Source organism: Ambystoma mexicanum, chromosome 12, assembly GCF_040938575.1.
Source record: "Ambystoma mexicanum isolate Mex_15411 chromosome 12, UKY_AmexF1_1, whole genome shotgun sequence".
NCBI lineage: Eukaryota > Metazoa > Chordata > Amphibia > Caudata > Ambystomatidae > Ambystoma > Ambystoma mexicanum.
The window spans coordinates 1,218,756,463-1,218,780,990 of NC_090936.1; positions in this window are offsets into that span (position 1 = coordinate 1,218,756,463).

Here is a 24,528-nt window from a genome sequence, read left to right on the forward strand (position 1 = left end):
CACAGCACAAGAGGGCAATGGTAGGGTCTGCCCCTCGGCACCTGGTGACATGGGCATGCGGCACCACAGCACCTACAATGCCTGGCATTGCCCACCACATCACCAGGCAGAGCCACAGCACAACAGGACAATTATATTGTGTGCCCCTCGGCATCTGGTGACATGCGCATGCGGCACCACAGCACCTACAAGGCCTGGCATTGCCCACCACATCACCAGGTGACCCACAGCACAAGAGGGCAATGGTAGGGTGTGCCCCTCGGCACCTGGTGAAATGGGCATGCGGCACCACAGCACCTACAACGCCTGGCATTGCCCACCACATCACCAGGTGACCCACAGCACAAGAGGGCAATGGTAGGGTGTGCCCGTCGGCACCTGGTGACATGGGCATGCGGCACCACAGCACCTACAACGCCTGGCATTGCCCACCACATCACCAGGTGATCCACAGCACAAGAGGGCAATGGTAGGGTGTGCCCCTCGGCACCTGGTGACATGGGCATGCGGCACCGCAGCACCTACAACGCCTGGCATTGCCCACCACATCACGAGGTGACCCACAGCACAAGAGGGCAATGGTAGGGTGTGCCCCTCGGCACCTGGTGACATGGGCATGCGGCACCACAGCACCTACAACGCCTGGCATTGCCCACCACATCACCAGGTGACCCACAGCACAAGAGGGCAATGGTAGGGTCACCAGGTGACCCACAGCACAAGAGGGCAATGGTAGGTGCCCCTCGGCACCTGGTGACATGGGCATGCGGCACCACAGCACCTACAACGCCTGGCATCGCCCACCACATCACCAGGTGACCCACAGCACAAGAGGGCAATGGTAGGGTGTGCCCCTCGGCACCTGGTGACATGGGCATGCGGCACCACAGCACCTACAACGCCTGGCATCGCCCACCACATCACCAGGTGACCCACAGCACAAGAGGGCAATGGTAAGGTGTGCCCCTCGGCACCTGGTGCAAAGTGCATGCGGCACCACAGCACCTACAACGCCTGGCATTGCCCACCACATCACCAGGTGACCCACAGCACAAGAGGGCAATGGTAGGGTGTGCCCCTCGGCACCTGGTGACATGGGCATGCGGCACCACAGCACCTACAACGCCTGGCATCGCCCACCACATCACCAGGTGACCCACAGCACAAGAGGGCAATGGTAGGGTTTGCCCCTCGGCACCTGGTGACATGCGCATGCGGCACCACAGCACCTACAACGCCTGGCATTGCCCACCACATCACCAGGTGACCCACAGCACAAGAGGGCAATGGTAGGGTGTGCCCCTCGGCACCTGGTGACATGCGCATGCGGCACCACAGCACCTATGCCTGGCATTGCCCACCACATCACCAGGTGACCCACAGCACAAGAGGGCAATGGTAGGGTGTGCCCCTCGGCACCTGGTGACATGGGCATGCGGCACCACAGCACCTACAATGCCTGGCATTGCCCACCACATCACCAGGCAGAGCCACAGCACAACAGGACAATTATATTGTGTGCCCCTCGGCATCTGGTGACATGCGCATGCGGCACCACAGCACCTACAACGCCTGGCATTGCCCACCACATCACCAGGTGACCCACAGCACAAGAGGGCAATGGTAGGGTGTGCCCCTCGGCACCTGGTGAAATGGGCATGCGGCACCACAGCACCTACAACGCCTGGCATTGCCCACCACATCACCAGGTGACCCACAGCACAAGAGGGCAATGGTAGGGTGTGCCCGTCGGCACCTGGTGACATGCGCATGCGGCACCACAGCACCTACAACGCCTGGCATTGCCCACCACATCACCAGGTGATCCACAGCACAAGAGGGCAATGGTAGGGTGTGCCCCTCGGCACCTGGTGACATGGGCATGCGGCACCGCAGCACCTACAACGCCTGGCATTGCCCACCACATCACCAGGTGACCCACAGCACAAGAGGGCAATGGTAGGATGTGCCCCTCGGCACCTGGTGACATGCGCATGCAGAACCACAGCACCTACAACGCCTGGCATTGCCCACCACATCACCAGGTGACCGACAGCACAAGAGTGCAATGGTAGGGTGTGCCCCTCGGCACCTGGTGACATGGGCATCCGGCACCACAGCACCTACAACGCCTGGCATCGCCCACCACATCACCAGGTGACCCACAGCACAAGAGGGCAATGGTAGGGTGTGCCCCTCGGCACCTGGTGACATGGGCATGCGGCACCACAGCACCTACAACGCCTGGCATCGCCCACCACATCACCAGGTGACCCACAGCACAAGAGGGCAATGGTAGGGTGTGCCCCTCGGCACCTGGTGACATGGGCATGCGGCACCACAGCACCTACAACGCCTGGCATCGCCCACCACATCACCAGGTGACCCACAGCACAAGAGGGCAATGGTAAGGTGTGCCCCTCGGCACCTGGTGCAAAGTGCATGCGGCACCACAGCACCTACAACGCCTGGCATTGCCCACCACATCACCAGGTGACCCACAGCACAAGAGGGCAATGGTAGGGTGTGCCCCTCGGCACCTGGTGACATGGGCATGCGGCACCACAGCACCTACAACGCCTGGCATCGCCCACCACATCACCAGGTGACCCACAGCACAAGAGGGCAATGGTAGGGTTTGCCCCTCGGCACCTGGTGACATGCGCATGCGGCACCACAGCACCTACAACGCCTGGCATTGCCCACCACATCACCAGGTGACCCACAGCACAAGAGGGCAATGGTAGGGTGTGCCCCTCGGCACCTGGTGACATGGGCATGCGGCACCACAGCACCTACAACGCCTGGCATTGCCCACCACATCACCAGGTGACCCACAGCACAAGAGGGCAATGGTAGGGTGTGCCCCTCGGCACCTGCTGACATGCGCATGCAGCACCACAGCACCTACAACGCCTGGCATTGCCCACCACATCATCAGGTGACCCACAGCACAAGAGGGCAATGGTAGGGTGTGCCCCTCGGCACCTGGTGACATGGGCATGCGGCACCACAGCACCTACAATGCCTGGCATTGCCCACCACATCACCAGGCAGAGCCACAGCACAACAGGACAATTATATTGTGTGCCCCTCGGCATCTGGTGCAAAGTGCATGCGGCACCAAAGCACCTACAACGCCTGGCATTGCCCACCACATCACCAGGTGACCCACAGCACAAGAGGGCAATGGTAAGGTGTGCCCCTCGGCACCTGGTGACATGGGCATGCGTCACCACAGCACCTACAACGCCTGACATTGCCCACCACATCACCAGGTGACCCACAGCACAAGAGGGAAATGGTAGAGTGTGCCCCTCGGCACCTGGTGACATGGGCATGCGGCACCACAGCACCTACAACGCCTGGCATTGCCCACCACATCACCAGGTGACCCACAGCACAAGAGGGCAATGGTAGGGTGTGCCCCTCGGCACCTGGTGACATGGGCATGTGGCACCACAGCACCTACAACGCCTGGCATTGCCCACCACATCACCAGGTGACCCACAGCACTAGAGGGCAATGGTAGGGTGTGCCCCTCGGCACCTGGTGCCATGGGCTTGTGGCACCACAGCACTTACAACGCCTGGCATTGCCCACCACATCACCAGGTGACCCACAGCACAAGAGGGCAATGGTAGGGTGTGCCCCTCGGCACCTGGTGCAAAGTGCATGCGGCACCACAGCACCTACAACGCCTGGCATTGTCCACCACATCACCAGGTGACCCACAGCACAAGAGGGCAATGGTAGGGTGTGCCCCTCGGCACCTGGTGACATGGGCATGCGGCACCACAGCACCTACAACGCCTGACATTGCCCACCACATCACCAGGTGACCCACAGCACAAGAGGGCAATGGTAGGTTGTGCCCCTCGGCACCTGGTGACATGGGCATGCGGCACCACAGCCCCTACAACGCCTGGCATTGCCCACCACATCACCAGGTGACCCACAGCACAAGAGGGCAATGGTAGGGTGTGCCCCTCGGCACCTGGTGACATGGGCATGCGGCACCACAGCACCTACAACGCCTGGCATCGCCCACCACATCACCAGGTGACCCACAGCACAAGAGGGCAATGGTAGGGTGTGCCCCTCGGCACCTGGTGCAAAGTGCATGCGGCACCACAGCACCTACAACGCCTGCCATTGCCCACCACATCACCAGGTCACCCACAGCACAAGAGGGCAATGGTAAGGTGTGCCCCTCGGCACCTGGTGACATGGGCATGCGGCACCACAGCACCTACAACACCTGGCATTGCCCACCACATCACCAGGTGACCCACAGCACAAGAGGGCAATGGTAGGGTGTGCACCTCGGCACCTGGTGCAAAGTGCATGCGGCACCACAGCACCTACAACGCCTGGCACTGCCCACCACATCACCAGGTGACCCACAGCACAAGAGGGCAATGGTAGGGTGTGCCCCTCGGCACCTGGTGCCATGGGCTTGTGGCACCACAGCACTTACAACGCCTGGCATTGCCCACCACATCACCAGGTGACCCACAGCACAAGAGGGCAATGGTAGGGTGTGCCCCTCGGCACCTGGTGCAAAGTGCATGCGGCACCACAGCACCTACAACGCCTGGCATTGCCCACCACATCACCAGGTGACCCACAGCACAAGAGGGCAATGGTAGGGTGTGCCCCTCGGCACCTGGTGACATGGGCATGCGGCACCACAGCACCTACAACGCCTGACATTGCCCACCACATCACCAGGTGACCCACAGCACAGGAGGGCAATGGTAGGGTGTGCCCCTCGGCACCTGGTGACATGGGCATGCGGCACCACAGCCCCTACAACGCCTGGCATTGCCCACCACATCACCAGGTGACCCACAGCACAAGAGGGCAATGGTAGGGTGTGCCCCTCGGCACCTGGTGCAAAGTGCATGCGGCACCACAGCACCTACAACGCCTGCCATTGCCCACCACATCACCAGGTCACCCACAGCACAAGAGGGCAATGGTAAGGTGTGCCCCTCGGCACCTGGTGACATGGGCATGCGGCACCACAGCACCTACAACACCTGGCATTGCCCACCACATCACCAGGTGACCCACAGCACAAGAGGGCAATGGTAGGGTGTGCACCTCGGCACCTGGTGCAAAGTGCATGCGGCACCACAGCACCTACAACGCCTGGCACTGCCCACCACATCACCAGGTGACCCACAGCACAAGAGGGCAATGGTAGGGTGTGCCCCTCGGCACCTGGCGACATGGTCATGCGGCACCACAGCACCTACAACGCCAGGTATCGCCCACCACATCACCAGGTGACCCACAGCACAAGAGGGCAATGGTAGGGTGTGCCCCTCGGCACCTGGTGACATGGGCATGCGGCACCACAGCACCAACAGCACCTGGCATTGCCCACCACATCACCAGGTGACCCACAGCACAAGAGGGCAATGGTAGGGTGTGCACCTGGTGCCAGCGAGCCTGGGGCATCAGGGGGCACTCATCACCAATGTACCCGCTGCATCAGAGAACTGCTGCACCCTGTGATGCCCGGCGAGACTGGGTCATCAGAGGGCACTCATCACCAGTGTACCCGCTGCACCAGTGAATTTCTGCACACAGGGATGCCCGGCGAGACTGGGTCATCAGAGGGCACTCATCACCAGTGTACCCGCTGCACCAGTGAATTTACACAGGGGTGCCCGGCGAGCCTGGGGCATCAGAGGGCACTCATCACCAGTGTACCCGCTGCACCAGTGAATTTACACAGGGATGCCCGGCGAGCCTGGGGCATCAGAGGGCACTCATCACCAGTGTACCCGCTGCATCAGAGAACTGCTGCACCCTGTGATGCCCGGCGAGACTGGGTCATCAGAGGGCACTCATCACCAGTGTATCCGCTGCACCAGTGAATTTCTGCACACAGGGATGCCCGGCGAGACTGGGTCATCAGAGGGCACTCATCACCAGTGTACCCGCTGCACCAGTGAATTTACACAGGGGTGCCCGGCGAGCCTGGGGCATCAGAGGGCACTCATCACCAGTGTACCCGCTGCACCAGTGAATTTACACAGGGATGCCCGGCGAGCCTGGGGCATCAGAGGGCACTCATCACCAGTGTACCCGCTGCACCAGTGAATTTCTGCACACAGGGATGCCCGGCGAGACTGGGTCATCAGAGGGCCCTCATCACCAGTGTACCCGCTGCACCAGTGAATTTACACAGGGGTGCCCGGCGAGCCTGGGGCATCAGAGGGCACTCATCACCAGTGTACCCGCTGCACCAGTGAATTTCTGCACACAGGGATGCCCGGCGAGCCTGGGGCATCAGAGGACCCTCATCACCAGTGTACCCGCTGCATCAGAGAACTGCTGCACCCTGTGATGCCCGGCGAGACTGGGTCATCAGAGGGCACTCATCACCAGTGTACCCGCTGCACCAGTGAATTTACACAGGGGTGCCCGGCGAGCCTGGGGCATCAGAGGGCACTCATCACCAGTGTACCCGCTGCACCAGTGAATTTACACAGGGGTGCCCGGCGAGCCTGGGGCATCAGAGGGCACTCATCACCAGTGTATCCGCTGCACCAGTGAATTTCTGCACACAGGGATGCCCGGCGAGACTGGGGCATCAGAGGGCACTCATCACCAGTGTACCCGCTGCACCAGTGAATTTACACAGGGGTGCCCGGCGAGCCTGGGGCATCAGAGGGCACTCATCACCAGTGTACCCGCTGCACCAGTGAATTTCTGCACACAGGGATGCCCGGCGAGCCTGGGGCATCAGAGGACCCTCATCACCAGTGTACCCGCTGCACCAGTGAATTTACACAGGGGTGCCCGGCGAGCCTGGGGCATCAGAGGGCACTCATCACCAGTGTACCCGCTGCACCAGTGAATTTCTGCACACAGGGATGCCCGGCGAGCCTGGGGCATCAGAGGACCCTCATCACCAGTGTACCCGCTGCACCAGTGAATTTCTGCACACAGGGATGCCCGGCGAGCCTGGGGCATCAGAGGACCCTCATCACCAGTGTACCCGCTGCACCAGTGAATTTCTGCACACAGGGATGCCCGGCGAGCCTGGGGCATCAGAGGACCCTCATCACCAGTGTACCCGCTGCACCAGTGAATTTCTGCACACAGGGATGCCCGGCGAGACTGGGTCATCAGAGGGCACTCATCACCAGTGTACCCGCTGCACCAGTGAATTTCTGCACACAGGGATGCCCGGCGAGACTGGGTCATCAGAGGGCACTCATCACCAGTGTACCCGCTGCACCAGTGAATTTACACAGGGGTGCCCGGCGAGCCTGGGGCATCAGAGGGCACTCATCACCAGTGTATCCGCTGCACCAGTGAATTTCTGCACACAGGGATGCCCGGCGAGACTGGGGCATCAGAGGGCACTCATCACCAGTGTACCCGCTGCACCAGTGAATTTACACAGGGGTGCCCGGCGAGCCTGGGGCATCAGAGGGCACTCATCACCAGTGTACCCGCTGCACCAGTGAATTTCTGCACACAGGGATGCCCGGCGAGACTGGGTCATCAGAGGGCACTCATCACCAGTGTACCCGCTGCACCAGTGAATTTCTGCACACAGGGATGCCCGGCGAGCCTGGGGCATCAGAGGACCCTCATCACCAGTGTACCCGCTGCACCAGTGAATTTCTGCACACAGGGATGCCCGGCGAGCCTGGGGCATCAGAGGACCCTCATCACCAGTGTACCCGCTGCACCAGTGAATTTCTGCACACAGGGATGCCCGGCGAGACTGGGTCATCAGAGGGCACTCATCACCAGTGTACCCGCTGCACCAGTGAATTTACACAGGGGTGCCCGGCGAGCCTGGGGCATCAGAGGGCACTCATCACCAGTGTATCCGCTGCACCAGTGAATTTCTGCACACAGGGATGCCCGGCGAGACTGGGGCATCAGAGGGCACTCATCACCAGTGTACCCGCTGCACCAGTGAATTTACACAGGGGTGCCCGGCGAGCCTGGGGCATCAGAGGGCACTCATCACCAGTGTACCCGCTGCACCAGTGAATTTCTGCACACAGGGATGCCCGGCGAGACTGGGTCATCAGAGGGCACTCATCACCAGTGTACCCGCTGCACCAGTGAATTTACACAGGGGTGCCCGGCGAGCCTGGGGCATCAGAGGGCACTCATCACCAGTGTATCCGCTGCACCAGTGAATTTACACAGGGGTGCCCGGCGAGCCTGGGGCATCAGAGGGCACTCATCACCAGTGTACCCGCTGCACCAGTGAATTTCTGCACACAGGGATGCCCGGCGAGACTGGGTCATCAGAGGGCCCTCATCACCAGTGTACCCGCTGCACCAGTGAATTTACACAGGGGTGCCCGGCGAGCCTGGGGCATCAGAGGACCCTCATCACCAGTGTACCCGCTGCACCAGTGAATTTCTGCACACAGGGATGCCCGGCGAGACTGGGTCATCAGAGGGCACTCATCACCAGTGTACCCGCTGCACCAGTGAATTTACACAGGGATGCCCGGCGAGCCTGGGGCATCAGAGGGCACTCATCACCAGTGTACCCGCTGCACCAGTGAATTTACACAGGGGTGCCCGGCGAGCCTGGGGCATCAGAGGGCACTCATCACCAGTGTACCCGCTGCACCAGTGAATTTCTGCACACAGGGGTGCCCGGCGAGCCTGGGGCATCAGAGGGCACTCATCACCAGTGTACCCGCTGCACCAGTGAATTTCTGCACACAGGGATGCCCGGCGAGACTGGGGCATCAGAGGACCCTCATCACCAGTGTACCCGCTGCACCAGTGAATTTACACAGGGGTGCCCGGCGAGCCTGGGGCATCAGAGGGCACTCATCACCAGTGTACCCGCTGCACCAGTGAATTTCTGCACACAGGGATGCCCGGCGAGACTGGGTCATCAGAGGGCCCTCATCACCAGTGTACCCGCTGCACCAGTGAATTTACACAGGGGTGCCCGGCGAGCCTGGGGCATCAGAGGACCCTCATCACCAGTGTACCCGCTGCACCAGTGAATTTCTGCACACAGGGATGCCCGGCGAGACTGGGTCATCAGAGGGCACTCATCACCAGTGTACCCGCTGCACCAGTGAATTTACACAGGGATGCCCGGCGAGCCTGGGGCATCAGAGGGCACTCATCACCAGTGTACCCGCTGCACCAGTGAATTTACACAGGGGTGCCCGGCGAGCCTGGGGCATCAGAGGGCACTCATCACCAGTGTACCCGCTGCACCAGTGAATTTCTGCACACAGGGGTGCCCGGCGAGCCTGGGGCATCAGAGGGCACTCATCACCAGTGTACCCGCTGCACCAGTGAATTTCTGCACACAGGGATGCCCGGCGAGACTGGGGCATCAGAGGGCACTCATCACCAGTGTACCCGCTGCACCAGTGAATTTACACAGGGGTGCCCGGCGAGCCTGGGGCATCAGAGGACCCTCATCACAAAACGTTTGTTTGCACGAGGCACAAGAATGCAAGAGACCCACATCGCCCACGGGCCGCAGAGCGCCCCCCCACTCCCGTGTCACAGAGTGGCGGGGCAATGCCAGGCAGACAGAGTCACAGCACCGACCTGGTATCTGAAACTGCCCCCTACAGCTGTCACTAACCCCGGGCACCCGTCGGGGGTCTCGAGGCGGTTACAGGGGGCTCGGGCCGCGCTGAGGGACACAGAGGCGCTGCACGCAAGGCACGTGCGCAGGGCCCCCTTGTCCATTCCCCACCCCTACTCCTGGGATACAATGGGCGCAAACAGGGCCCCGCGGTGTGCAGCGAGAGACCGGCCCATAAACCCATCATGGCCTTAAACCGATCCCGAATCAATCAGTGGGCGGAGAGCAGGTGACGGTGGCGATCTCTTAATCTGCTCCAGTACACATCCCTGCACCCCTCCCTGATAACCAGGGGCAGAGGTCAACGCCCCCTGGAGTACCCGCTGCTCCCCTGCACCAGGTCAGGTGACTGGCAGCCCCCGGCCATCGGACCCCTCCCTGATAACCTGGGGCAGCTGTCCACACCCCTGGAGTCCCAGCTGAACCCCTGAACCAGGGCAGGTGACTGCCAGCCCCCGGCCACCGGACCCCTCACTGATAACCTGGGGCAGCTGTCCACACCCCTGGAATCCCAGCTGAACCCCTGAACCAGGGAAGGTGACTGCCAGCCCCCTGGCCACCGGACCCCTCCCTGATAACCAGGGGCAGAGGGCCACGCCCCCTGGAGTACCCGCTGCTCCCCTGCACCAGGGCAGGTGACTGCCAGCCCCCGGCCATCGGACCCCTCCCTGATAACCTGGGGCAGCTGTCCACACCCCTGGAATCCCAGCTGAACCCCTGAACCAGGGCAGGTGACTGCCAGCCCCCGGCCACCGGACCCCTCACTGATAACCTGGGGCAGCTGCCCACACCCCTGGAATCCCAGCTGAACCCCTGAACCAGGGCAGGTGACTGCCAGCCCCCGGCCATCGGACCCCTCCCTGATAACCTGGGGCAGCTGTCCACACCCCTGGAATCCCAGCTGAACCCCTGAACCAGGGCAGGTGACTGCCAGCCCCCGGCCACCGGACCCCTCACTGATAACCTGGGGCAGCTGTCCACACCCCTGGAATCCCAGCTGAACCCCTGAACCAGGGAAGGTGACTGCCAGCCCCCTGGCCACCGGACCCCTCCCTGATAACCAGGGGCAGAGGGCCACGCCCCCTGGAGTACCCGCTGCTCCCCTGCACCAGGGCAGGTGACTGCCAGCCCCCGGCCATCGGACCCCTCCCTGATAACCTGGGGCAGCTGTCCACACCCCTGGAATCCCAGCTGAACCCCTGAACCAGGGCAGGTGACTGCCAGCCCCCGGCCACCGGACCCCTCACTGATAACCTGGGGCAGCTGCCCACACCCCTGGAATCCCAGCTGAACCCCTGAACCAGGGCAGGTGACTGCCAGCCCCCGGCCATCGGACCCCTCCCTGATAACCTGGGGCAGCTGTCCACACCCCTGGAATCCCAGCTGAACCCCTGAACCAGGGCAGGTGACTGCCAGCCCCCGGCCATCGGACCCCTCCCTGATAACCTGGGGCAGCTGTCCACACCCCTGGAATCCCAGCTGAACCCCTGAACCAGGGCAGGTGACTGCCAGCCCCCGGCCACCGGACCCCTCACTGATAACCTGGGGCAGCTGTCCACACCCCTGGAATCCCAGCTGAACCCCTGAACCAGGGCAGGTGACTGCCAGCCCCCGGCCACCGGACCCCTCACTGATAACCTGGGGCAGCTGTCCACACCCCTGGAATCCCAGCTGAACCCCTGAACCAGGGCAGGTGACTGCCAGCCCCCTGGCCACCGGACCCCTCACTGATAACCCGGGGCAGCTGTCCACATCCCTGGAATCCCAGCTGAACCCCTGAACCAGGGCAGGTGACTGCCAGCCCCCTGGCCACCGGACCCCTCCCTGATAACCAGGGGCAGAGGGCCACGCCCCCTGGAGTCCCGGCTGAACCCCTGCACCAGGGCAGGTGACTGCCAGCCCCCCCGCCATAATGCAGACAGACGCCCACGGTCACAAAACGATATCCGGACCAACATGATCCATTCCGCAGGCGCTGCTCCGGGCCTGCTTTTAAGTTTGCCCTGGGACTTGTAGTTCTGGGTTTGTAATGGGAAAATGTGGGACTGCAAGTCCCAGAGTGCAAAGTTGCCAACTTGACTGGGTAGCGATCACAAGTGGAATGGATGATGTTGCCTTGAATGAAGCACCCATCCCCAGATCATGTTCCTGGCATGGTCTAGTTCAAGTTTGATATATTTTTTAATTATTTTTAAATTAATTTAGTTCCAGCCCTAATTTATTTTGTATATATATATATGGAAATGTAGATATATTAAAAATCATTAAAAAAAACACTATACATCATTTCAACATTACATTATTAATAAATATTCATTGACAACTGATCTAAAATAACAATGCACGTCTGATACAAATTAATCATAAGAGTTAAGCAATTAACATTTCCATCCATTACTATTTTCCATAAAGATGCGCAGCGCCCCTCCTCATTCAACCTGTTGTGAGATTCCATATGTTTATGTCTGAAGACATTCAGGCTGGCGACCCTCAACACGATGTGCCCAGATGTTTCCAGGTCTGCCTGCCTAGACGATCTGCTGGTGCTAGCCCTAGTTTAGGGCCTTCCATCTCGATCTGCCGGTGCTAGCCCTAGTTTAGGGCCTTCCATCTCGATCTGCTCGTGCTAGCCCTAGTTTAGGGCTTTCCATCTCAATGATCTGCTGGTGCTAGCCCGAGTTGAGGGCCTTCCATCTTGATCTGCTGGTGCTAGCCCTAGTTTAGGGCCTTCCATCTCGATCTGCTCGTGCTAGCCCTAGTTTAGGGCCTTCCATCTCGATCTGCTCGTGCTAGCCCTAGTTTAGGTCCTTCCATCTCGATGATCTGCTCGTGCTAGCCCGAGTTGAGGACCTTCCATCTTGATCTGCCGGTGCTAGCCCTAGTTTAGGGCCTTCCATCTCGATGATCTGCTCGTGCTAGCCCTAGTTTAGGGCCGTTTAGGGCCTTCCATCTCGATCTGCTGGTACTAGCCCTAGTTTAGGGCCTTCCATCTCGATGATCTTCTGGTGCTAGCCCTAGTTTAGGGCCTTCCATCTCGATGATCTGCTCGTGCTAGTCCTAGTTTAGGGCCTTCCATCTTGATGATCTGCTTGTGCTAGCCCTAGTTTAGGGCCTTCCATCTCGATGATCTGCCGGTGCTAGCCCTAGTTTAGGGCCTTCCATCTCGATGATCTGCTCGGGCTAGCCCTAGTTTAGGGCCTTCCATCTCGATGATCTGCTGGTGCTAGCCCTAGTTTAGGGCCTTCCATCTCGATCTGCTGGTGCTAGCCCTAGTGTAGGGCCTTCCATCTCGATGATCTGCTCGTGCTAGCCCTAGTTTAGGGCCTTCCTTCTCGATGATCTGAACTAGGGCCTTCCATCTCGATGATCTGCTGGTGCTAGCCCTAGTTTAGGGCCTTCCATCTCATTCCATCTCGATGATCTGCTCGTGCTAGCCCTAGTTTAGGGCCTTCCATCTCGATGATCTGCTGGTGCTAGCCCTAGTTTTGGGCCTTCCATCTCGATGATCTGCTCGTGCTAGCCCTAGTTTAGGGCCTTCCATCTCTATGATCTGCTCGTGCTAGCCCTAGTTTAGGGCCTTCCATCTCGATGATCTGCTCGTGCTAGCCCTAGTTTAGGGCCTTCCATCTCGATGATCTGCTGGTGCTATCCCTAGTTTAGGGCCTTCCATCTCCATGATCTGCTCGTGCTAGCCCTAGTTTAGGGCCTTCCATCTCCATGATCTGCTCGTGCTAGCCCTAGTTTAGGGCCTTCCATCTCCATGATCTGCTCGTGCTAGCCCTAGTTTAGGGCCTTCCATCTCCATGATCTGCTGGTGCTAGCCCTAGTTTAGGGCCTTCCATCTCCATGATCTGCTGGTGCTAGCCCTAGTTTAGGGCCTCCCATCTCGATGATCTGCTGGTGCTAGCCCTAGTTTAGGGCCTTCCATCTCGATGATCTGCTGGTGCTAGCCCTAGTTTAGGGCCTTCCATCTCGATCTGCTCGTGCCAGCCCTACTTTAGGGCCTTCCATCTCGATCTGCTCGTGCTAGCCCTAGTTTAGGGCCTTCCTTCTTGATGATCTGCTCGTGCGAGCCCTAGTTTAGGGCCTTCCATCTCGATGATCTGCTCGTGCTAGCCCTAGTTTAGGGCCTTCCATCTCGATGATCTTCTGGTGCTAGCCCTAGTTTAGGGCCTTCCATCTCGATGATCTGCTCGGGCTAGCCCTAGTTTAGGGCCTTCCATCTCGATGATCTGCTGGTGCTAGCCCTAGTTTAGGGCCTTCCATCTCGATCTGCTGGTGCTAGCCCTAGTGTAGGGCCTTCCATCTCGATGATCTGCTCGTGCTAGCCCTAGTTTAGGGCCTTCCTTCTCGATGATCTGAACTAGGGCCTTCCATCTCGATGATCTGCTGGTGCTAGCCCTAGTTTAGGGCCTTCCATCTCGATCTGCTCGTGCTAGCCCTAGTTTAGGGCCTTCCTTCTTGATGATCTGCTCGTGCTAGCCCTAGTTTAGGGCCTTCCATCTCATTCCATCTCGATGATCTGCTGGTGCTAGCCCTAGTTTAGGGCCTTCCATCTCGATGATCTGCTCGTGCTAGCCCTAGTTTAGGGCCTTCCATCTCGATGATCTGCTGGTGCTAGCCCTAGTTTAGGGCCTTCCATCTCGATGATCTGCTGGTGCTAGCCCTAGTTTAGGGCCTTCCATCTCTATGATCTGCTGGTGCTAGCCCTAGTTTAGGGCCTTCCATCTCGATGATCTGCTCGTGCTAGCCCTAGTTTAGGGCCTTCCATCTCGATGATCTGCTGGTGCTATCCCTAGTTTAGGGCCTTCCATCTCCATGATCTGCTCGTGCTAGCCCTAGTTTAGGGCCTTCCATCTCCATGATCTGCTCGTGCTAGCCCTAGTTTAGGGCCTTCCATCTCCATGATCTGCTCGTGCTAGCCCTAGTTTAGGGCCTTCCATCTCCATGATCTGCTGGTGCTAGCCCTAGTTTAGGGCCTTCCATCTCCATGATCTGCTGGTGCTAGCCCTAGTTTAGGGCCTCCCATCTCGATGATCTGCTGGTGCTAGCCCTAGTTTAGGGCCTTCCATCTCGATGATCTGCTGGTGCTAGCCCTAGTTTAGGGCCTTCCATCTCGATCTGCTCGTGCCAGCCCTACTTTAGGGCCTTCCATCTCGATCTGCTCGTGCTAGCCCTAGTTTAGGGCCTTCCTTCTTGATGATCTGCTCGTGCGAGCCCTAGTTTAGGGCCTTCCATCTCGATGATCTGCTCGTGCTAGCCCTAGTTTAGGGCCTTCCATCTCGATGATCTTCTGGTGCTAGCCCTAGTTTAGGGCCTTCCATCTCGATGATCTGCTGGTGCTAGCCCTAGTTTAGGGCCTTCCATCTCGATGATCTGCTGGTGCTAGCCCTAGTTTAGGGCCTTCCATCTCGATGATCTGCTGGTGCTAGCCCTAGTTTAGGGCCTTCCATCTTGATCTGCTCGTGCTAGCCCTAGTTTAGGGCCTTCCTTCTTGATGATCTGCTCGTGCTAGCCCTAGTTTAGGGCCTTCCATCTCGATGATCTGCTCGTGCTAGCCCTAGTTTAAGGCCTTCCATCTCGATGATCTGCTGGTGCTAGCCCTAGTTTAGGGCCTTCCATCTCCATGATCTGCTGCTGCTAGCCCTAGTTTAGGGCCTTCCATCTCCATGATCTGCTCGTGCTAGCCCTAGTTTAGGGCCTTCCATCTCGATGATCTGCTCATGCTAGCCCTAGTTTAGGGCCTTCCATCTCAATGATCTGCTCATGCTAGCCCTAGTTTAGGGCCTTCCGTCTCGATCTGCTGGTGCTAGCCCTAGTTTAAGGCCTTCCATCTCGATGATCTGCTGGTGCTAGCCCTAGTTTAGGGCCTTTCATCTCGATGATCTGCTTGTGCTAGCCCTAGTTTAGGGCCTTCCATCCCGATGATCTGCTCGTGCTAGCCCTAGTTTAGGGCCTTCCATCTCAATGATCTGCTCATGCTAGCCCTAGTTTAGGGCCTTCCGTCTCGATCTGCTGGTGCTAGCCCTAGTTTAGGGCCTTCCATCTCGATGATCTGCTCGTGCTAGCTCTAGTTTAGGGCCTTCCATCTTGATGATCTGCTGATGCTAGCCCTAGTTTAGGGCCTTCCGTCTTGATCTGCTGGTGCTAGCCCTAGTTTAGGGCCTTCTATCTTGATGATCTGCCGGTGCTAGCCCTAGTTTACGGCCTTCCATCTCAATCTGCTGGTGCTAGCCCTAGTTTAGGGCCTTCCAACTCAATGATCTGCTGGTGCTAGCCCTAGTTTAGGGTCTTCCATCTCGATGATCTTACGGTGCTAGCCCTAGTTTAGGGCCTTCCATCTCGATGATCTGCTGGTGCTAGCCCTAGTTTAGGGCCTTCCATCTCGATGATCTGCCGGTGCTAGCCCTAGTTTAGGGCCTTCCATCTTGATGATCTGCTGGTGCTAGCCCTAGTTTAGGGCCTTCCATCTCGATCTGCTTGTGCTAGCCCTAGTTTAGGGCCTTCCATCTCAATGATCTGCTTGTGCTAGCCCTAGTTTAGGGCCTTCCATCTCGATGATCTGCTCGTGCTAGCCCTAGTTTAGGGCCTTCCATCTCGATGATCTGCTCGTGCTAGCCCTAGTTTAGGGCCTTCCATCTCGATGATCTGCTGGTGCTAGCCCTAGTTTAGGGCCTTCCATCTCGATGATCTGCCGGTGCTAGCCCTAGTTTAGGGCCTTCCATCTCGATGATCTGCCGGTGCTAGCCCTAGTTTAGGGCCTTCCATCTCGATGATCTGCTCGTGCTAGCCCTAGTTTAGGGCCTTCCATCTCGATGATCTGCCGGTGCTAGCCCTAGTTTAGGGCCTTCCATCTCGATGATCTGCCCGTGCTAGCCCTAGTTTAGGGCCTTCCATCTCGATGATCTGCTCATGCTAGCCCTAGTTTAGGGCCTTCCATCTCGATGATCTGCTGGTGCTAGCCCTAGTTTAGGGCCTTCCATCTCGATGATCTGCTCGTGCTAGCCCCAGTTTAGGGCCTTCCATCTCGATGATCTGCTGGTGCTAGCCCTAGTTTAGGGCCTTCCATCTCGATGATCTGCTCATGCTAGCCCTAGTTTAGGGCCTTCCATCTTGATGATCTGCCGGTGCTAGCCCTAGTTTAGGGCCTTCCATCTCGATGATCTGCTGGTGCTAGCCCTAGTTTAGGGCCTTCCATCTCGATGATCTGCTGGTGCTAGCCCTAGTTTAGGGCCTTCCATCTCGATGATCTGCTGGGTCTAGCCCTAGTTTAGGGCCTTCCATCTCGATGATCTGCTTGTGCTAGCCCTAGTTTAGGGCCTTCCATATCAATGATCTGCTCGTGCTAGCCCTAGTTTAGGGCCTTCCATCTTGATGATCTGCTGGTGCTAGCCTTAGTTTAGGGCCTTCCATCTCGATCTGCTGGTGCTAGCCCTAGTTTAGGGCCTTCCATCTCAATGATCTGCTCGTGCTAGCCCTAGTTTAGTGCCTTCCATCTCGATGATCTGCTGGTGCTAGCCCTAGTTTAGGGCCTTCCATCTCGATGATCTGCTGGTGCTAGCCCTAGTTTAGGGCCTTCCATCTCAATGATCTGCTGGTGCTAGCCCTAGTTTAGGGCCTTCCATCTCGATGATCTGCTCGTGCTAGCCCTAGTTTAGGGCCTTCCATCTCGATGATCTGCTCGTGCTAGCCCTAGTTTAGGGCCTTCCATCTCGATGATCTGCTCGTGCTAGCCCTAGTTTAGCGACTTCCATCTCGATGATCTGCTCGTGCTAGCCCTAGTTTAGGGCCTTCCATCTCGATCTGCTCGTGCTAGCCCTAGTTTAGGGCCTTCCATCTCGATGATCTGCTGGTGCTAGCCCTAGTTTAGGGCCTTCCATCTCGATCTGCTCGTGCTAGCCCTAGTTTAGGGCCTTCCATCTCGATGATCTGCTGGTGCTAGCCCTAGTTTAGGGCCTTCCATCTCGATCTGCTTGTGCAAGCCCTAGTTTAGGGCCTTCCATCTCGATCTACTCGTGCTGGCCCTAGTTTAGGGCCTTCCATCTTGATCTGCTTGTGCAAGCCCTAGTTTAGGGCCTTCCATCTCGATCTGCTGGTGCTAGCCCTAGTTTAGGGCCTTCCATCTCGATGATCTGCTGGTTCTAGCACTAGTTTAGGGCCTTCCGTCTCGATTTGCTGGTGCTAGCCCTAGTTTAGGGCCTTCCATCTCGATAATCTGCTCGTGCTAGCCCTACTTTAGGGCCTTCCATCTCGATGATCTGCTCGTGCTAGCCCTAGTTTAGGGCCTTCCATCTCGATGATCTGCTCGTGCTAGCCCTAGTTTCGGGCCTTCCATCTCAATGATCTGCTGGTGCTAACCCTAGTTTAGGGCCTTCCATCTCGATCTGCTCGTGCTAGCCCTAGTTTAGGGCCTTCCGTCTCGATCTGCTGGTGCTAGCCCTAGTTTAGGGTAGGGCCTTCCATCTCGATGATCTGCTGGTGCTAGCCCTAGTTTAGGGCCTTCCATTTTGATGATCTGCTGGTGCTAGCCCTAGTTTAGGGCCTTCCATCTCGATGATCTGCTGGTGCTAGCCCTAGTTTAGGGCCTTCCGTCTCGATCTGCTGGTGCTAGCCCTAGTTTAGGGCCTTCCATCTCGATGATCTGCTGGTGCTAGCCCTAGTTTAGGGCCTTCCGTCTCAATCTGCTGGTGCTAGCCCTAGTTTAGGGCCTTCCATCTTGATGATCTGCCGATGCTAGCCCTAGTTTACGGCCTTCCATCTCGATGATCTGCTCATGCTAGCCCTAGTTTAGGGCCTTCCATCTCGATGATCTGCTTGTGCTAGCCCTAGTTTAGGGCCTTCCATCTCGATGATCTGCTGGTGCCAGCCCTAGTTTAGGGCCTTCGATCTCGATGATCTGCCGATGCTAGCCCCAGTTTAGGGCCTTCCATCTTGATCTGCTGGTGCTAGCCCTAGTTTAGGGCCTTCCATCTCGATCAGCTGTTGCTAGCCCTAGTTTAGGACCTTCCATCTCGATCTGCTCGTGCTAGCCCTAGTTTAGGGCCTTCCATCTCGATCTGCTGGTGCTAGCCCTAGTTTGTGGCCTTCCATCTCGATGATCTGCTCGTGCTAGCCCTAGTTTAGGGCCTTCCATCTCAATGATCTGCTGGTGCTAGCCCTAGTTTAGGGCCTTCCATCTCGATGATCTGCTCGTGCTAGTCCTAGTTTAGGTCTTGCATCTCGATGATCTGCTGGTGCTAGCCCTAGTTTGGGGCCTTCCATTCCGATCTGCTCGTGCTAGCCCTAGTTTAGGGCCTTCCATCTCAATCTGCTGGTGTGAAATCATCTAATGCCATCCGGTTCTGAAGAGCCACTAATCTTATCGCTTTCTGTTCTAACGTCATATTATAGAGTATGTCAGTGGTCTGGTTGATGGTTCTCTCCAATACTCTCGCTATTCCCCTGATATCTTCTGAATTCCTAATTTGCCCAAAAAATGGCACAAAGGATTTCATGATGTCTCCTAGAGTTTGTGCTGGAGTATCCCCCTTCACACCTCGTCGTGGACGAGTCTTCGAAATTTCTGCAGTACTGGCAATAAATACCCCAGGTAATAGAATACCTAAATAACAGGTTCCTTGGCAATCCCTGGGCAACCATGGTAATGCCACATTACCGCAAACAAAATAGACAGGTTCACCTACGTACAGAGGTCTGTTCTCACTAGTCAAATTCGCAACGTTGGCGCATTTTCTAAAATTACCCCTTGACCGTGTTCCATTCCTCTGTATGCAGAAGGATACTGAATCGGGGCTGTGGTTAACAGAATAAGATGGAGGCGTGGCATCCTTATTGCCTATAGGAGCCATTTTGAAAGAAATCAAAGACTGAAAAGGACGAGACAATCTATCAGAGGGCCTAACAGAAGCAACGTTTGGCTTACTCCTATTTGCAAAAAGCAAGCATCCCAGGGGCATCAAAACACGTTTTTCGAAACTATCCAAATTTGTACCATCAAAGTTCCCTGAGACGCTGTCATTCCATCGTCCAAAGAATGGTGCTCTAAGAGAAGCATAACAAGCAATTGTCAACGGTAAAGGATGAATATACCAACCTAGCCCCTTATCCCCATGTTGCGGTAGATGTGAGCAGATCCAGCAGTTGGCCTTATTCAAAATTGCATGAGTGGCATTCATTATTAACAAAAGAGTATTATTCTGATAATTCCGTCTATGCGAAGAATCTCTAGGCGACAAGGTATGCAATTGCACGGAAGGAGTGGGGAAAACAGATACATTTTCAACAGGTAAAAAGTCCTCTAGCAGATTTGCTTCCTCCAGATACCATAACCCAAAACCAATAGTTACTAAAAACCCAGTTATTATTACAAAAAGGCAACAATACACTTTCGGGGTCCCCTTACATGCTTGATCATTGTGTCTGCTAGTCACATATTTATCTAAAAGTTCGGTACGAGCGGTAGCGGGTGCAGGCATTGTAGTCTTCAATCCAAAAAACACCAATTGTTCGTTTGCTGGCGACTCCAATCGCGCGTCTTCTTAATGTCTTTCCCACAACCCTTAGCCAACAGAATCCTTTCGTACAGTCGGGCGAAAAGGCAAGCCCTCAAATGATTTCCTCAATCGCACAGTCAAACCGTGCTGTACGTCTATTTTCTTGGACGTAAATTATATTTCACAATTTCCGGTGCCGAAGGATCGGATAACAATATGTCGTCACTTCCCACTGGAGGTGGCGAGTGAACGGAAATGGGATCAGAAAATGATTGATCCGGAAGTACCACTGTTGGAGAGTGCAGAGACAAGATGGCCGTTTTGTCTGGCCTTACGAATTCTGAAACGGTCTCCGATACTCTCTTGTCAGTTGTTGCTGTTTCAGGCATGTTGGTTACAGCAGTGGAAAGGGATTCTGTGTCTTCTGTATTGTATGGCACGGGCTGCGGGATCCGTTTGGTGTGTGTCGCGTGGATCCAGTTCTTTCGCCCTGCTACCCGCACAGCAGTCTGGGTGACTAGCAGGACCTGGTAGGGACCCCTCCACCGAGGTGCAAGGCAAGACGACCTCTCGAAAACTTTCGTGAGCATCCAGTCCCCCGGTCGTAGACTGTGACCAGGATCCTCGTAACGTACAGGTAATGCCTCTCGCACCTGGTGATAAATTGGAAACAGATTTTTAGTCAACTGGTTACAGTAATCTGAAAGAAGCATATTCTCTATATCCCGCAACGAGCGACTTTTTGGCATACCCCAAATATTAGCAGGCCTCCCCATTACCACCTCAAAGGGAGAGAGCCCAGTCTTAGTTTGAGGGGTTGTTCTCATCGACAGCAACATGATCGGTAAGGCGTCCGGCCACTTTAACTTGGTGCCGGCACACGTTTTAGCAAGCTTGTTCTTTATAATGCCGTTGTGCCTTTCCACTAATCCGGCACTTTGGGCATGTCTGGCCGAATGGAACCGCTTATCAATCTGCAATCCTTTGCATATTTGTAGGATTACGGCAGCGATAAAGTGTGGCCCATTATCTCTAACAGGAAAGGCCTCAACCCACTTGCTAAATGCACAAATGACAACCAACACATATTTAAGATTGTTGCAATGTTCCATCTCAATAAAATCAAAGTGGATAACTTCAAACGGAACGGAAGGTGGAGCAAAACTTCCTCTAGGAGTCGAGGTACCTTTTCCTACATTGTGCTGCAAGCAGACCATGCACCCTTGGACAAAGCGCTCCGCAATTTTGAAAATGTTATCATTGGCCCATACACTGTGTAACATTTTGGTCAATTTACGCGCACAGACATGGGTCGGACCATGAGCCATAATGACCATCATTGTAATATAGGCGTCAGGGAGTAACCATTTTCCTTCATCATTGTCCACCCAACACCCATTATCATCCAATCTCCCTGCACCGTTGACCCATTTCTTGGTCTCCTCTACAGTAGCATCTGCTTGAATGTCCTTTACAGCCTCGATACTTTCACCAAAAGTGCAAACATTTACAGTTTCCCTTACAGCATACATTTCTGAACTAAAATCAGTGGCAGTTTGTTTAGCTATCTGATCAGTGAAAGCATTCCCTTTTCCTATATCAACTGTAACCTTTTGATGTGCTGCACATTTTATAATGGCTAACTGAACAGGGAGTGCGAGCGCTGAAAGTAATTGCACTATTAAAGTGCCATGCTGTATTCTCGTGCCATGTGAGGTCAAGAAACCTCATTCTTTCCATAATCTACCGAAGTTGTGAACTACCCCAAAGGCATACTGACTGTCGGTATATATATTTACCGTAAGCCCTTCAGAAAGTTCACAAGCTCGAGTTAACGCTATAATTTCTGCGGCCTGCTATACTATAAATACTTGGACTTTCAGTGTACCCTTGTGGTGCACAAGTGAATGTGAATGAGCGTCCACCTAGGGTAAATGCGAACAAATACCTGCTATCCTTGTGTATGGGAATACTGAAAAACGCGTTTTTGAGGTCAACAACGCTAAAGTGAGTGGCAGAAACCGGAATCATGGTTAGTATTGTTGTAACATCAGGTACAATAGGAAATTGAGGAGCCACAATTTTGTTAATAGCACGCAAATCAATTATAAACCAAAAGGGAATCGCATTATCATCTTTTTTGTATACTTTCGGGCTGTTACACAAACTACCGGTAATTTCCTCAATTACTCCACGATGTACAAAATCAGAGACTATACATTTCAAAGCCTGTTTGCCTTCAACTGAGATCTTATATTGCGGGATGTGAGGCAATTTTACTCCAGAATACTTTCAGAATAATTTTAACAGGTTCAATTTGAAGAATGCCCACATCATTATCATCAATTGCCCATAACCATTCCGGAATATTACTGAATTCTGGCGGTAAAGGTTGAGTCAAAAACTGAGAGGCGAGTGATTGCTGAAGTGAGATTGTTAACCGAACTCCGTCCGGGGAACAATGTATTACTGCATGCAATTCCTTCAACAAATTTAGCCCCAGCAAATTCTCCCCACAGTTTGTAGTAAGTAGAAATGGACACTGCTCCGTGAAGGGACCCAGTGTTATCGGTACCGGCAAAGAGACCAGACAAACTACAGGTGTGCCTGAAAACCCTACGGAAACGTTGGACTGCCCTGACAGGAGAATGTTTGGAACCAGTGAATGGTCAATGGAACATTTCTGTGCTCCCGTATCTACTAAAAATAGATGCTTCCTATTTCCCACCGCCATATCAACGTAGGGACCTTTCTGATGAACGGGAATAGGCGTCAGTTCCAAATCCTGCATCGGGCAATCCTAGCAAAACAGAATGTCGTCAAAAGGAAGCTCTTCAGAGAGGTACGCGGCAGAAGGGTGATCAAAAATGTTTCTATTATCCACACTCGATACTTGTCTATCCTGTGAAGGAGGTTGCTGTGATTCTGGTGCAAACTGACCTCTGCCAGGGCCCCCTGCACCTGGGCGACCTCTGGATCATCTACCCATGTTCCCAAATGACCTTTGCTGCAAGGTCGGACATTGTGCGCGCCAGTGGTCTTCCTGTCGACAATAGGCACACTGGTTAAAGGTTACCGGAGCCAAGGGCACACTTCCCTGTGGAATGTACTGACCTCTAAATTGATTACCCCCTCTGGGGCTTCTAACAATCTGTTGTAATAAAACTTTTGTTTTCAGGTCACCCTTTTTTTTCTCAAGTTTTTCCTTTTCAGTATTTACACGATTTTCATAGTACTGAGCCATATGCAGTACTTCTGATTGAGACTTTGCCTGCCAAGCGCTTTCAGAAGACATAATCTGTAACTGGATGTCAGGCAGCAATCCACGTACAAATTTGTCGACAAACAGCCTTTTCCCTGACTCTGTGCCTAAGTCTTGTCCACTGAAATCTGAAAAAACCTGCTTGAACCGATTGAAGAAATCGGTAGCACCCTCAGACTTTCCTTGGACACAGGCCGTAAGCTTGTCCCAAATGATTCTTTTTTCAGGAACTATAGTTTTTAATTTTACAATAATCCTATCAGGCAAAGTTAATATCACTTGAGGCGGTCGCACGCCAGCTGGTCTTTCTCTGTCGAGCCTAACCATGTTATCCCATGTATCTCCTAACCCAGGTACATCATCTACAGTCCTAATCTGTTCCCACAAATCAACTGGCAGGAGCACAGGAAATAATAAATCAATATCACTTAAGATGAATACCGATGATTGTAAGACCGACTCTATTTCTTTATAGAACCCCGTCGGATTCTTTCTTATATCAGGAATAGATTGCTTTATAGTGTTCACTTCCTGTCTTGAGAACGGGACGTGAACAAACTGCGATACGTAATGTGCAGCAATGTCCACCGCGAGTATGCCTTGTGCAGATTGGCCGCAATCTCAACTTTCGGGAAAAATGTCGGCGGGACCTCTCTCATAGGCAACTGAGAAGTAGGCAGCTCCGAACGCTTACTAAGCAACAGAGCCAAATCAAGCGCTAAGGCAGTCGAAGAGGTATCCATCGAAAAGGCTCTCTTATAAACACTCAACAATTCTGCGGGACAACAAATCTTTCTTTTTACACACTCATTCTGCAGGTATTCTACCATGACCTGAATCACTTTCTTTTGCATTTCTAACGGATACTGACCATACGTGTCATATACTTAATCTGGAGTTATCGACGTATCCGAAATCCATCTTATCGCATCCTTTGTACAAATTCCTCACCTATCAATTCACGGCGAGGAGAAAACCGTTTCTGTAAGAACATATTACCTAAACTATCATCATCTACTTCTTCATTCTGTAGCTCTTCCAACTCCTTCTTATACACAAAATCCTCTTGATATGATCATATACTTTCTCCGCAGTATCTCTAGACAACGCTAAGGCGTTCAAATCCCGTAACCCTTGTGGGAGATCTACATCGT